Here is a 15471-nt window from a genome sequence, read left to right as displayed (position 1 = left end):
AATAATGCTCATAAAACGCATAAGTACGTTCTGTTATTAAAGATGAAGTAACTGATGGACAAAGGTTTAGTGTCTTAACTAAGATTGCAGAGCTTAAGTGATTGTTTCAATCGTGGGCCACTGGGATTTAGACTTCTTTGTGAGTGTAGCTTAGTGATAAAGTGCATTCGAGAGGCCCTAGATCCAATCTCCAGCACTGGAGAAAACTTGAAATCTCTACGGACACTAATTTGGGCTAAGGATGCTTCTCAGTGGTAAAGCACTTGCCTCCTGTCTGAGACAGGACAGCTACTTAGGAAGTTGAAGAAAAGTAAGCCCTTCTCCCTCATTCTCCTGGTTCTTGTTTCCTTCCACCTCGTTCACTAGCTGACACCCAGGAGTAACTGACCAGACCATCTCTGAAAATTTCTATAATATGCAAAATAACTCAGAAAATAGCATGTGTTTTCTCTCATACGCAGATTTTATATAAACAGATATATGGAGAGGGTAGATACAGGTCCACAAAGGGCAAAAATAGGTTTTAAGAGAACAGGAGGAGAAAAAAAAATAGCGAAACAGAAGACACATGACATGGAAGAGACAAAGAATTACAGGCAACTGAGGAATGCTGAAAGCCCCCAATTGGTTATTCAATACCAAGTGGTCTGAAATCGTATACAATCATATACATACAAGTAACTTTATACAGACTAGGATGGTTGTAATTACATATTTAGGTACACAACACACACAAAGAAAAAGAAGCCATGAATTTGAAAGAGGAGCTGCACTTTTACGCACTAAACCATCCCTGGCCTGAAATAACAGTGAGAAACAGACAGCCTGAGATGAGAAGAAGCCTGTGACAACAGAAAAACAGAAAAATAAAGAGATCTCACACAATTATACATGTGAGGCAAGGCTAACATGGAGCAGATCCCTTGGGTGTTATAACAACGTTAAAGACACAGTTTTCATCCTAGCAGAACTGAGAACCCATTCGTTACAGTCAGTTACCTCCCCAGTAGCCATTCCCCACGTTCACTGCGTGCAGAAATCCGATTTAATAGAGCAGTGGGCTAGTGACCAGTGCTCAGCAAAGATAGGCTTATGTCCTAGCACCAAGGGATAAATCACTGTTGACCTAAGCCTGGGTCTGGTAATCCCATCCCCCACATGCCCCTTTGTCACACATTAGTCTGGGAATGAGCAGTGATCCAACTTAGGTCAATGAGATAAAAGGGAAGTCTGCTGTTCTGAAAAACAACAGAACAGTGAAAAAAAGCAAGACCTGTATATGTACTGACTATTGACTCGTTGCTAATTAATAGAATGTTGGGAAGTAACTGTGCATGACTTCTACACTAGGCCATAAAATGCACGATGGAATTCATTATCTCTCCCTCTCTCTCGTTCTATCCTTTCTCTTTCCCTCCCTTCCCCTTTGCCCCTTCCCCTCCTCTTCCTCACCTTCTCTGATCTCTCATTCTGGAGACAGCAGTTGCCATGTATTGGGGACATTCAAATAGTTTTATGGGGTAGCCCAGATGGTGAGCCACTCGGAGTACCTGTAAACAGCCAGCACAGAACCGAGTCCTGCTGCCCGCAGCTCTAACGGAACCAGCTTGGAAATGGACTCTCCTGTCCCCAAGTCAAGCTTTCAGATGTGTGCCACCTAACTAAAACAAATTTAGCTGTTGTCAAATTCCTGACTCACAGAAAGGATGAGGTAATATTTATTGGTTTGAAGTACTAAACTTTGAGGTACTTCCTTACTCAGAAATAGATGAGTAATGCAGAGTTTCAGCAATGAATTTGTTCCCTAAGACAAAATAATCACCGAATGTTGATAATGGTGAGCTCAAATTACAGAATAGCTGAGTCCTTGAAGACATCAGTGACTTACTCAATTTACCAAACCACAGCACTATTATACTACCCACCTTTCTGTCATGTGAAATAAACAAGCCTCTAATGTGAATAACAATTTATTGAATATAATGTTGCTTGCAGCTGAAAACATCTCACTACACTATTGAGGGAAATTAAATGGCATGCATATGATCAAGTTTAGATTTTTGTAAATTCTTTTTTTTTATGACAGGATCCTGCTGTGGCCCAGGCCATCCTCCAAGTCATGACCTTCCTGTGTTAGCCTCCTGAGTGCTGGAATTACAGATACATACCACCACATTTAAACTACACATCCATTTTGAAGAGATTTCCACATCTGCTCATATTGGAGGTAGATAGTTGAGGCTGATTCTTTCACTGAAAAATAATAGAAAAGTTGGACCTTTTGGAGGGACCAGTGCTTGGAGCTATGCCAAGGGTAGGGCCTCACACATGCTAGGAAAACATGCCGTCTGTTTGTTTGTTTGTTTTTAAGACAAGGCCTTATTGAAGTTGTTCAAGCTGGACCTGGACTTGAACTCACTCTGTAGCCCAAATCAGACTTCGGTGTGTAATTCCCCTGCCCCATTGTCCCAAGTACTGAGACTACAGGACTATGTCACCAGGTCCAGCTTAGCCGAAAACTTTAAAACACTGCTTTTTAAATGTTAGAATACTACCATTTGGGTTGGGGATTTAGCTCAGTGGTAGAGCGCTTGCCTAGCAAGTGCAAGGCCCTGGGTTTGGTCCTCAGCTTTTGGGGGGGGGGACTACCAAGATTAAGGAAGCACCAGAGGCAGGTGGATCTCTGAGTTTGAGGCCAGCCCAGTCTACAGATTGAGTTCTAGGATGGGCTCCATAGCTACAGAGAAAACCTGTCTAGGAAAAAAAAAAAAAAGGATTTAGGAAAGAAAAAGTAAGTCTGGGGCCGGTAAGATGGTTCAGCTAGTATAAGCCTGACACCCTGAGTTTGAACCTTGGGATCCACAAGGTAGGAGAAAATTGACTCCCTCAAGTTGTTCTCTGACCTCACAAGCATGTTGTGGTATGCATATAAGGACACACAGACAAAAAAATATTGTTTTAAAGAAGTGTGTCTGTAGTTTGGGTTATTTTCCTACAAGTCGCATGCCAACTCCAGAAGAGGCGGTTGAGACTAAAAGGATGAACAAGGCTTCATCTAGAGTCCTAAGACTTCAGAATCCACCGAAAAGAAGGAACTGTGGGGGTTTAGGTAAGAATGGACCCCACAGGCTCATATATTTGAATGATTAGTTCCAGGGAATGGAACTGTTTGGAAGGACTAGAAGGATTAGGATGCATGCTTTTGTTGGAGGAAATGTGTCACTGGGGTAGGCTCTGATCTGAGATTTCAAAAGTCCATGCCAGGTCCAGCCTCTTCCCCCCCCCCCCCCCCCGTGTGTGTGTGTGTGTGTGTGTGTGTGTGTGTGTGTGTGTGTGTGGTGTACATGCACGTACCTGTGTGGATGTCAGAGGAGACCCTTCAGGAGTCAGTTCTCTTCTTCTACCTTGTGGGTCCCACGGATCCAACTCAAGTCCTTGAGAGATTGTTCCCTAACCTAACTTAGCGGGTTCGTTCTTCAACTCGATTCTTCGGTGACCAATGGTGGAAAGCTGAGTTGGAGCTAGTCAAACAGTAAGCTCTGAGGACCCTGGCTGCAGTTTTGGTCAAAGGAGCTAACTTGTCAATTTGCAGTTATCTGACCATTTGACTGACGGTGAAGATCCTATTTCAAGATGGTGCTCTCACTGATCCTGGAAAGAGATCTAGTTTCTTACCAGCATGGTCCTTGCCATAATGCCTAGTGAGTGTCCTCATGATGTAAGAGTTGAGTACTCCTCAAATCACTGATCCAAATGGTAGAACAAGAAAAAATTGCAATAGCTCTTGTTACTCTTTCTCAAATTCCATGCTCCATTATCTCACCCAGATTCTATTCACTGGGAATGAATGATTAAATCCAATCCCCACTGGGGTGGAGAGTTACTGGGCTTCACCTTTTTTTTTTTCCTTTGGGGGAGTTCACCTCTTGAAGGTAAAAATTAGAGATCTTTGAGCATACATTGAAAACCACCAGACTCTTGTCTTAACCCCTTTTTCCAACATAATATTTTTATTGATTATTTGTGAGTTTCATATAATACACCCCATCACATTTACTTCCCAGTCTTCCCAGACCTACTACCCCCACCCTTGTGAACTCCCCCACAAAAAAGAAGAAAAGAAATAAAAAGAAAAAAATACCAAGTCCAATATGTGTTGCCCATATATCCACTGGAGCATGGTCAAACTCCCAATGGCCAGCCCCTTAAAGATGACTGAGTCCTTCCCTACCCACCCCTGCCAGAAACCATCAGCTGTGAAGAGCTACATTTCAGGTCTTATTAATGACTGCAGGCTCACAGTGGAGAATGAGAGACGCAGAAGGCTTCTGTGAAGTCTCCCCTGCCCCCCCCCAAAAGTAACAATCTAGACAGGAAGCCATTGAAGAGAACTCTCAGGCCTTTTGTTGCTGAAAGCTGGGTCGGATGAGATCCTGAGGCACACATTTCTTGGCCCGTGAAGAGGCAAGCAAAAGGAATATTAAAGACACCAAAGTTCAGTCCCTCTGACCATTGCCCTATACTTCTACTCCCACCTCACCTCTGCTGACAGTTCTTGGAATTGTAAAATGTCCATCTGGTAACAATTCTGAAGATTTCACAGGTCCAAACTCTTACCTTCTCTGCAGTAAAATAACTGTGATGGTTTTGAACATCTAGCTTTATTTTAATATTCAATGACTATTACATTAACTGAAACGTAGCATCTAACTTCAATTTGGATATTCAGTGAATACTACATTAAAAGATAGTTACATTGTTATAATTATTGAGATATTGTTATGCTAAACTATGACCTGGGATACAACTGGCAAAATCCAAAATTCAGGAAATCCAACAGGAAAAAAAAATCACCTGGTCTGCCAAGCAGTGGTGGCTCACACTTTTAATCCCAGTACTTGAGAGGCAGAGGCAAGTGGATCTCTGTGAGTTCGAGGCTAGCCTGGTCTCCAGAGCAAGTTGCAGGACAGCCAAGTCTACAGAGAGAAACCCTTTCTCAAAAAACTAAAAAAAAAAACTTAAAAAAAAAACCCACCTGGCTTTTAAAATTGCAAGGACAGGAAAAGGGTTGGAAAACAACATGTTTCGATACATAAGAGACACTTCAAAGTACGGTGCCTGTTTCCTGTTACTATTCTAATTCAAACAAGCCAACCACAAACTTTAATATCCACATATACATGTTTATGGAATAACCTGGAAAATTTTAATATTGACTGGATAGTTGATGGTTTTGGGATATTTGATTTAAAATTTTAGGTATGATAACTATATAATTGTGAAATAGTTTTAATATAATTCTTTGAGAATTTCATACAGTGTCTTTTGACCATATTCACCCCTCACTCCTCACAAATCCATCCCCACATCTCTTCAGTTTTGAATTTTGAAGAGTCTTTAATTAGACATACACTGAAGTGATTTTGTTTTCTTTTGTTGGTGGTGTGAGGATCAAAGACAGAGTCTTTAACCACTAACCTACATCTCCAGCTCCCCCCCCCACAGGTCTCACTGTAGAACCCAGACTAGTCTCCTTCCTGCCTCAACGTCCTTACTTCTAGAATCACACACCATCAGACTCACTTTGTTGACATTTTGTTGTTGTTGCTAATGGGTTTTTGATCCTCACTATGCAGAATAGGCTGGTCTTGAATGCTCTTCAGCTTTCTATGCCCTGAGTTTACAGGTTTGAGAAACTACACTTAGCTGTTATTGACATTTTGTTTTTGAGAAAGGTTTTCAATATGTCACCGTGGCTGAACACTATGTAGAGCAAGCTGGCCTCGAACTCACAGAGTTCCACCTGCCTATCTCTCCTGAGTGCTGGGATTAAAGGTGTGCAATGTGTGCTCAGTACACTCTTATTAGAAAACACATGGGGGCCGGGTGGTGGTGGTGGTGGTGGTGACACACGTCTTTAATCCCAGCACTCAGGAGGCAGAGCCAGGCGGATCCCTGAGTTCCAGGCCAGCCTGGGCTACCCAGTGAGTTCCAGGACAGGCTCCAAAGCTACACAGAGAAACCCCGTCTCGCAAAAACAAAGACAAAAACAAAAAGAAAAAGAAAACACATGGGGTTGGAGAGATGGCTCAGAGGTTAAGAGCACTAAGTGCTCTTCCAGAGGTCCCGAATTCAATTCCCAGCAACCACATGGTGGCTCACAACCATCTGCAATGAGATCTGCACCCTCTTCTGGCCTGCAGACAAACATGCAGACAGAACACTCTATAATAAACAAACAAATAAATAAATAAAACCCATGATGCTTGTTACTGTGCTACTGGTAATATTAACTTTGATCATTTGGCTAAGGCACTCCCTGAAACTACCCACTCTTTTTTTAGATGTAGTTTTGCTATATAACTCTGGCCTAGTATGTAGAGCATCTTCCTTCCTCAGTTTCCCAAGTGCTAGGATTACAGATGTGTTCCACCATACCCAGCTACCCTTATTCTGTAAGTAATTTGTCTCATTGTTCTGACTGTTGAAGTTGTTACATGAATCTCTCTCTTTCTTTCTTCTTCTTTTTTTTTTTGTTTGCTTGTTTGTTTTACAAGACAGGGTTTCTCTGTGCAGTTTTGGTGCCTGTCCTGGAGCTCACTTGGTAGCCAGGCTGGCCTCAAACTCACAAAGATCGCCTGGCTCTGCCTCTCGAGTGCTGGGATTAAAGGCGTACACCACCAACTCCCGGCCTTCCTCCCTCCCTCCCTCCCTCCCTCCCTCCCTCCCCCCCCCTCTCTCTCTCTGGACTGCAGAGTGAGTTCCAGGAAAGGCACAAAGCTACAGAGAAACCCTGTCTCGAAAAACAAACATGTCTGCCAACTGAATCCAGCACATACCATGAAGTTCCTTTGCTCTTTACTACCCATATTAAAATACAGTGTCTCAAAATAATCTGTGGTGCTGAATATCAAGAGAGTGGTTGCCTTTGCAGAGGAGAAGTGGATATTAACTGACCAATTACTTAAGAACTTCCTGGATGCCAGTAATTTCCTATTATTCTGGGTGGTGTACTGTAAACGGCTGTCTGGTTTGCCTAGGACCAAGGCATACAATATTTGTAGGGCTAAAATTAGGACAATCCCAGTATAATCACAACAGCTAGCCACCCTAACAGTTACATGTTCACATAGTGAAAGTTTACTGAGCTGTATATTCATACATCAGTGCCTTGAACTGAGCCGAGAAGCAGTCTGGTTAGCACAAATATGGAACTGATTCATATTTGCAGAATCTAGACTTCCATTAAAAGGATATTAAGGTTATGTTATCATTTTCCTCAGCCATATCATAGTGTTAAACTTTAAGGTAATTAAAACTCTCAGACATATTTCTCATGAAGTAAAGTATGATTTAGACATGATTCCTCTTTCCTTCCTTCATACAAGTAACTTTTTAGCTTTATTTATTTTATGTGCATAGGTGTTTTTCCTGCAGGGTGTCAGATCCTCTGGAACTGGAATTACAGACAGTTGTGAGCTGCCATGTGGCTGCTGGGAAATGAACCCGGGTCCTCTCGAAACAAGCAGAGCTCTTAACCGCTGAGCCATCTCTCCAGGGGCACACAAGTAATTTTCAACCTTAGAGACTTGAGCTCCATTCAAGTTCATTCTGCTTCTGTTTTTATTATCTTTTCCTGAAATACGTCCTTGACTTTGAGAGGTGTAATGGCTTAGTCCTGGACACCCCCATCCCCACCCCATGGTCTTTTGCCTGCTAATAAAGGCCACGGAAGTGCTCTCACTCTCCAGACCGTATCCACTTCCACTAATCTTGGCATTGTGGTCAATACCTTTGTTTCTAAGTAGCCTGCTGTATTTGAATCTTGTGTCCTCCAAAGGCCCCTGTGGTAACTAAGGCTCTACCTAGTGCTGTGCCCCTGGGAGGTAGTGGAACCTTTTTAAGGTGGTGCTAGTGGGAGGTTCTCAGGTCACTGGAGATATTCCCTTCACTCGGACAGAGGACTCTAGCTCTGTTGTCTTCTGTTTGGCTTCTAGCCATAAGGTGAACAAGTATGCTCTCATGTGTTGCCATCGGCCAAAGCAACAAAGCTAGTCAGGTGTGAATGGAACGTTCTGAAGGCCTTTCTCTTTATGAGTCTGTTTACCTCAGTCATTTGTTGTAGTTGTGGGAAGAAGCTCATTAACACATAATACTGACTCAGCTGTCAGTATAGCCCCAAACATTTAGTGTTTAGTGCGTTTTGTATTATAGACTCAACTGATTTTTATTCACAGAGCTGGGAAAATAAGTGAAATTGTGAGGGAAATTTGGGGGGTGGGCTTTATTTATTTATTTATTTATTTATTTATTTATTTATTTATTTATTTATTTATTTTTCGAGACAAGTTTCTTTGTGTGGCCCTGGCTGTCCTGGAACTAGCTCTGTAGATGAGGCTGGCCTCAAACTCACAGAGACCTGCCTGCCTCTGCCTCTGCCTCCTGAGTGTTGTGGCGTGCACCACCACCACCTGGCTGTGAAGGAATTTTTTTAGTTTGCTAAGTAAAATAGCGATGCTACATGTTGCTCAGAATTGGGGGAGTAATTCTTAATTGTTGAAAATACTAATTGCTGATAGTTCACAGTTAATTCCTTTTCCAAAAACTTCTCTTTGTTATGAAGAGCACTACCTTGCCTATGGCATGCCCCCTTTCCCAGGAGTATCCACCAAACAATCGCTCGATGGAGTCACAAAGGCCTAGCCTGCATGCTTCATTTCTGGGCTGTTTCTTTTCTTTTCTTTTTTTTTTTCAGAGCTGAGGATCGAACCCAGGGCCTTGTGCTTGCTAGGCAAGCGCTCTACCACTGAGCTAAATCCCCAACCCCATTTGTGGGCTGTTTCTAAAGGTCCATGTGTAGTTCAGAAATGTCTGTAGGACTGGCTGAAGCCTCCACTGCAATTTTCCCTCTCTGTATTTATTTCTTTATTCCTTTACTAATTTTGTTCCTACAAGAAGTCCCCAACAATCTACTGCCATGTAAATCTCAGCTACTCTTTCCCAAAGAACACTAGGAAGAATTCTAAGATGGCCCCTATGATCTCCTCATTCTACCAGGTTTGTGTAATTCTCACCCCTTAAATGTGAGCCGAATCTGGCAGTTGCTTGTATCCAGTAGAATATATCCAAAGCAATGGAGTATCATTTCAGTAATTAGATTTCCAGGTAGCCCTAGGACCCCATCTTGTTAGTATGCACTAGGGAACCTCCCTTGCTGGCTCTGAAGTAAACAAGCATTTTGTCAAAGGCTCTATGGAGAGGGACACATAGCAAGTGTTAATCCCACCAGTCGAGAATAAGACCACTACCACAATTTAAAGCCAAATTTGAAGCAAGCTTCAATTAAATGCTGGCCAGGAAGATGGACTCCGACCAGGTCCACTCCTGGCTTCCCAGGAAATGACCATAAATCACATTTTGCAGAGGCTTAAAAAGGCAACCTCACAAGGCACATGTCCAGTCAGGGGCAAACATATATCCTGACGCACTTTCTTCCTGCATGTGAGGGGTGGGGGTGGGTGGCAACACTCACACCCAATCAGGGGCATATCCTGACATATTTCCTGTCTGCATACCTCCAGCCTTCATGTGATCAAGCACTTCCAGGCCAAGCAAACCTGCTTAGGGGGGTGAAAATATGTGCTTTGTTATCTTCCATAAACAAGAGCTTCCAGCATTTCTGAAAGTATCTTGCCCCTGGGCAAAGGGCTTACAGGTTAGGCACATTTTTGTTTCATGGATCTCTTAGGCACAGTAATTTTTCTACAATTTATTTATTTTTTATTTTATTCGCATGGGTGTTTTGTCCGCATGAATATCTGTATGAGGGTACTGGATCCCCAGGAACAGAAGTTACATACAATTATGAACTGCCATGTGGGTGCTGGGAATTGAACCTGGGTCCTCTAGAAGAGCAGCCAGTGCTCTCAAGCGCTGAGCCATCTCTCCAGCCCTTTAGGCACAGTAATTAAAACTTAAAATGTGACTTTGGCTTTCACAGAAGGAAGTATGGGGAGAGCCTAGGATGTAAGATCAGTCCCCTGGTGAGTAGCCAGTAAGAAAATATGGACCTAAGTCCTCCAACTAACTGGAAGGTCAACTTTGCTGACCATGTTAAGGGAGAATACATCTCTCCTCAGCTGAACTTTTGATGAGACTGCTCCCTGCATGATAACTAGACTATCCCCTTGGTAACATGGCCAGGTTATCTAGTTAAGACGTACCCCCAGACTCCGTGTACAGAAATTGGGAGATAGTAAAGATGTGTTACTTTAAGCTGTTAAATTTGTTTCACAGAACTAATACCAGCATGTGACACTAAATGCTAGCGTATATACTCATGGAAAGAAGGAGGAGAGGAGAACCTGGAGCTAAATAAATCTTCACCCTGCAGCAATATAATACAGGCCCTAGGAAAGAAAACATCTTCAGCCAGTCTCTGCTGACAAGGAGAGAATAGCCTGGAGCTCAGAGTCTGGAGAGCGCCCTCCCAGGAAAAGACTTCTCCCAATTCTGAGAACTTACTCCACCCCTAAATCTACAAGTCTCATCTTTTCTATCAGTTATCACACTGCTAAATGAAAGGCAGAGCAACCAAGAGGTGTTCTACCCTTAGGTTTTTATCTCCAGGTTTTTTGTTTGTTTGTTTGTTTTGTTTTTTGAGACAGGGTTTCCCTGTGTAGCCCTGGCTGTCCTGGAATTTCTCTGTAGCCCAGGCTGACCTCGTACTCACAGAGATCTGCCTGCCTCTGCCTCCCAAGTACTGGGATTAAAGGTGTGTGCCACCATACCCGGCTATAACCCTTGTTTGTGTGTGTGTGGGGGGAGCATGCTGAGGACTGAACCCAGGGCAGAGCAGTGCATGCTCTCTACCAGCCGACTAACTCCTCACAGAATAATTTCTTTCTTTTTTTTTTTTTTAAGATTTATTTATTTATGTATACAGTGTTCTGCCTGCATGTATGCCTGCAGGCCAGAAGAGGGCACAAGATCTCATTACAGGTGATCGTGAGCCACCATGTGGGGTTGCTGGGAATTGAACTGAGGACCTTTGGAAGAGCAGCCAGTACTCTTAACCTCTGAGCCATCTCTCCAGCCCACAGAATAATTTCTTGATTCAAACATTACGGCCTACATAGAAAAATCAATTGAAAAATGTCTATATTTTCACATTTTAGGCTTAAAATATAGTTGTAATAAAACAGATTATAGGAAATATCATGAAAAATTAAGAATAGTAAGATCATATTAGGAAACTACATTTTGAGAAAAATACTACTAATATGATATTGAAGACATTATCAAGAAATTACTGTTTATGTTTTTTATTTTCTGGTTTTTTGAGACAGGGTTTCTCTGTGCAGCTTTGAGCCTTTCCTGGATCTCGCTCTGTAGCCCAGGCTAGCCTGGAACTCACAGAGATCTGCCTGCCTCTGCCTCCTGAGTGCTGGGATTAAAGGCGTGCCCAACCACTGCCCGGCTCTGTTTATGTTTTTTAAACATAATTTTTTATTGATTCTTTGGGAATTTCACATTACGCACCCCAATCCCACTCATTTCTCAGTCCCTCCATATCCACCCTCCATCTTTGTAGTGTCCCCCCAAAGGAAAACTTAAAAAGAAATAATAAAATAAAAAATACAAATAAGTGTATGGGCCCCTGTGGTAACATGAACAATGGACATCAACACAGACCCTGGCTGCAGTAAGGCTATGTACCCAGACTTGGCCCCTGGTCACAGCTCAGAAGGACATCACCATGGCCCCCAGTGGCTGTGCAGGCCACCCTAATCTGTATGGCTCTGGTGGCAGCACGACCCGAGGGCACCAACATGGCCTCAGCTGTCGGACCAGACCCTCAGAATCTGTACAGCCTTCTGAGGTAACAGGAGCATTTATGCTATTTTTAATGTCCAGATAAGCAATATAAATGAAGATATATGTAATATATATTGTTTATTTTAGAAAGAATTCTAGCCGGGCGGTGGCGGCGGCGGCGGCGGCGGCGGCGGCGGCGGCGGCGGCGGCGGCGCACGCCTTTAATTCCAGCACTCGGGAGGCAGAGCCAGATGGATCTCTGTGAGTTCGAGGCCAGCCTGGTCTACAGAGGGGGATCCAGGACAGGTAGCAAAACTACACAGAGAAACCCTGTCTCAAAAAAATAAAAAAAAATAGAATTCTTTCTGTTGGTTTTTGCCATGTGGCTCAGGCTGACCATAACTCCCGATCACTCTGAATGATTTTATTATGGAAGTTAGTTTTTTGTTGTTGTTTGTTGGTTGGTTTGTTGAGGGTTTTTTTTTTTTTTCCCGGTTGGTTTTTTGAGACAGGGTTTCTCTGTGTAGCCCTGGATGTCCTGGAACTTTCTCTGTAGAGTAGGCTGGCCTTGAACTCACAAAGATCCACCTGACTCTGCCTCCCAAGTGCTGAGATTAAAGGAATGCTTCGGCTGGGCGGTGGTGGCGCACGCCTTTAATCCTAGCACTTGGAAGCAGAGCCAGGCGGATCTCTGTGAGTTCAAGGCCAGCCTGGGCTACCAAGTGCCTTCCAGGAAAGGCGCAAAGCTACACAGAGAAACCCTGTCTCGAAAAACCAAAAAATAAATAAATAAATAAAAATAAAGACATGCTTCATCACTGCCCAGCTGGAAATTAGTTTTATTTTTCATTTTTTTCTTTTAATCGTTTTCACTGGTGTTTTGCCTACATGCGTGTATGAGTGAGTATGTCAGAAGTTCTGCAACTGGAGTTACAGGCAGGTGTGAGCTGCTGTCTGGGTGCTGGGAATCAAACCTGGGTCCTCTGGGAAAGCAGCCAGTGTTCTCAACAGCTGAGCAGTCTCTCCAGCCCAGCAAGTTAGTTTTTAATAGAGCTCTTTTACGGCCTACCAATATAACAAAGTGAATCTTTCAGCCTTCAGGTAACTCCTTTAGTGCCCTAAACTCTTTGAAATACTCTGGCTTGGGTGGTAAATCACAGGGCCTTAGTAGCATCCCTTTGCGGCTTTATTCCTATCCTCTAGTACAGCAGAGTCTGTAACTCAGGTTCCCTTTCGAAAGCAACCTCAGCCTTCCCTAGGGACAGAAAGGGCCACTTAGGCGTCTTAATTCCCACTCCCTCCTTCTCTATCAGATTTAAGTGAGGTAGCAAAGCAAGGAGCTAGACAGTCCGAGGTATAAGAAAGAGGCTCTGGTGTTTGTTCCCTGGGAGGCATCGTTTTGCCAATTAATTTATTAACAAGCCCCAAGAGTTGTCTTGGAAATAGATTGCTGTCTCCATGGACATGTGAGCAATGGGAAAAGAAGCAACAGAAAATGCACACATTCAGCTGCACAGACACTACTAACATGACAGGGAACTGAACGTCTATCGCCTTTAAACTACTTGCGTAAAATCTTGAGTGTTTGTTGCAGTATCTGTCTTATCCCTAATAAGACTATGCTGAACTAACGTTGAAAAAGACACCACACACACACACACACACACACACACACACACACACACTTGCATGCATGGAGGTGGGGGGACCAGAACATGAGAAGACAGAGCAATGGGAGATAATAGAAAGTCCTTTGGGCAATGGTGGCACATGTCTCTCATCCCAGCACCAGGAGGGGGCAGAGGCAGGTGATCTACAAAGCAAGTTCCAGGATGCCCAGGACTGTTACACAGAGAAATCCTGGCTCTAACTGCCCGCCCCACAAAGAGAGAGAGAGAGAAAGTCCATTGGGCCATTAGTAGATTAGTGGGATAAATATGGGTTTCTTTTAAAAAATCAGTGCTGCTGGGTCAACTGTGTAATTATGCACTGAAATAACTTTTTTGTTATTTTGATTTCTTCATGATGCTGAGGATGGAACCCAGGGCCCCATACATTCTAGGTAAGTGCTAGACCACTGAGCTAGATTTCTAGCCTAGAAAGATAAAGTTCAATTATCTTTTTCACATATACAGCAGTTTAAATTCTAAATGGACAAGGATTTAATGCCTTTATCTTTTAAGTCAGCAGTTCAATTTCTGTGAACTTAATGTAAAATATATCTGCACTTTCCAGATTAAGGCATAAGTATTTCCTCATCATGTATAACAACAACAAAAGACAAGAAGAGTCCCCGAGCATTACAGATCTCCTTGCATTGCTTAGGGTATGTCAAATTGACACAAGCCAGGGTCATCTGGGAAGAGGGACCCACAACTGAGAAAATGCCTCCATCACTTTGGCCTGCAGGCAAGTTTGTGTGACATTTCTTGATTAATGATCGATGTAACCACTGTGGAAAGTGACATTCCTGGGTAGGGGGTCCTGGATTGTATAAGAAAGCAGGCTGAGTAAGCCAAGAAAGTAAGGCAGCAAGTAGTGTTTCTCCACGAACTCTCACTACAGCAGGCTTCCTTGGTCTTCTTGTGCATCGACACATATCTTTTTAAATCACTAAATGATATTCCATTGCCTACGTGTATCACAGTTTACACATGACCTATTAAAAGACATGGTGGCTTCCAAGTTTGAGCAACCTTGAGTAAAGCTTCAATGAACATTTGTGTTCAGATGTTTGGCTGGCTGACTTGTTTTTGAAACAGTCTCACTATGCAGCCTAGGTGGGCCATGAATTCAAGATTCTCCTGCCTCTGCCTCTCCTGCTGAGAACTGACATGGACCATCACACTGATATTTGTGCACAGAATTTTTGAAAACAATATGTCTTATTTATTCTTTAGTGATTTCATACATATATACAAAGTATATTGATCATATCCACCCCCGGTGCATATTTTTATATGAATGGCTTTTTATTTGAAAATCAAAGTTTCTTTAAAATACATTTTAGGACCAGCCCAATGGCTGAGTAGGTAAAAGCACTTGCCGCCAAGTCTGACAACCTGAGTTCAATCCCCAGGACCCACTTTATGGAAAGGGAAAACCTACTTTTCCAAAATTGTCCTCCAAAACACACACACACACACACACACACACACACACACACACACACAAATGAATAAAACTTAAAATAAATTAAAACAGATTTTAACATTTTTGTTTGTTTTTCAAGACAGTGTTGTTGATTGTTTGTTTTTACTCTTTTGGCTCTTTGGGGGCCTGCCACCCAGCTCCCAAATAAATCACATGGAGACTTATTCTCACTTATAAATTCCTGGCCTTAGCTTGGCTTATTTCTAGCCAGCTTCTCTTAATTTAAATTATCCTGTCTACCCTTTGCCTCTGGATTTTTATCTTTCTCTCTGTATATCTTTTCTTTCCTTCTTATTCTGTGTCTGGCTGTGTGACTGGGTGGCTGGCCCTTTCTTTTTCTTTCTTTTTTTTTTTTTTTCCTTAATAATTTTTCTCTCTTTTTCTTCCTCTGTTTATTCTCTCTGCCTGCCAGCCCCACCTATCCTTCCTCCTGCCTTGCTATTTACCATTCAGCTCTTTATTAGACCATCAGACAGGCACAGTAACACAGCTTCATGGAGT

Source organism: Peromyscus leucopus, chromosome X (assembly GCF_004664715.2).
Source record: "Peromyscus leucopus breed LL Stock chromosome X, UCI_PerLeu_2.1, whole genome shotgun sequence".
In the NCBI taxonomy this organism is placed as follows: domain Eukaryota; kingdom Metazoa; phylum Chordata; class Mammalia; order Rodentia; family Cricetidae; genus Peromyscus; species Peromyscus leucopus.
This window is presented reverse-complemented; position numbering follows the sequence as displayed.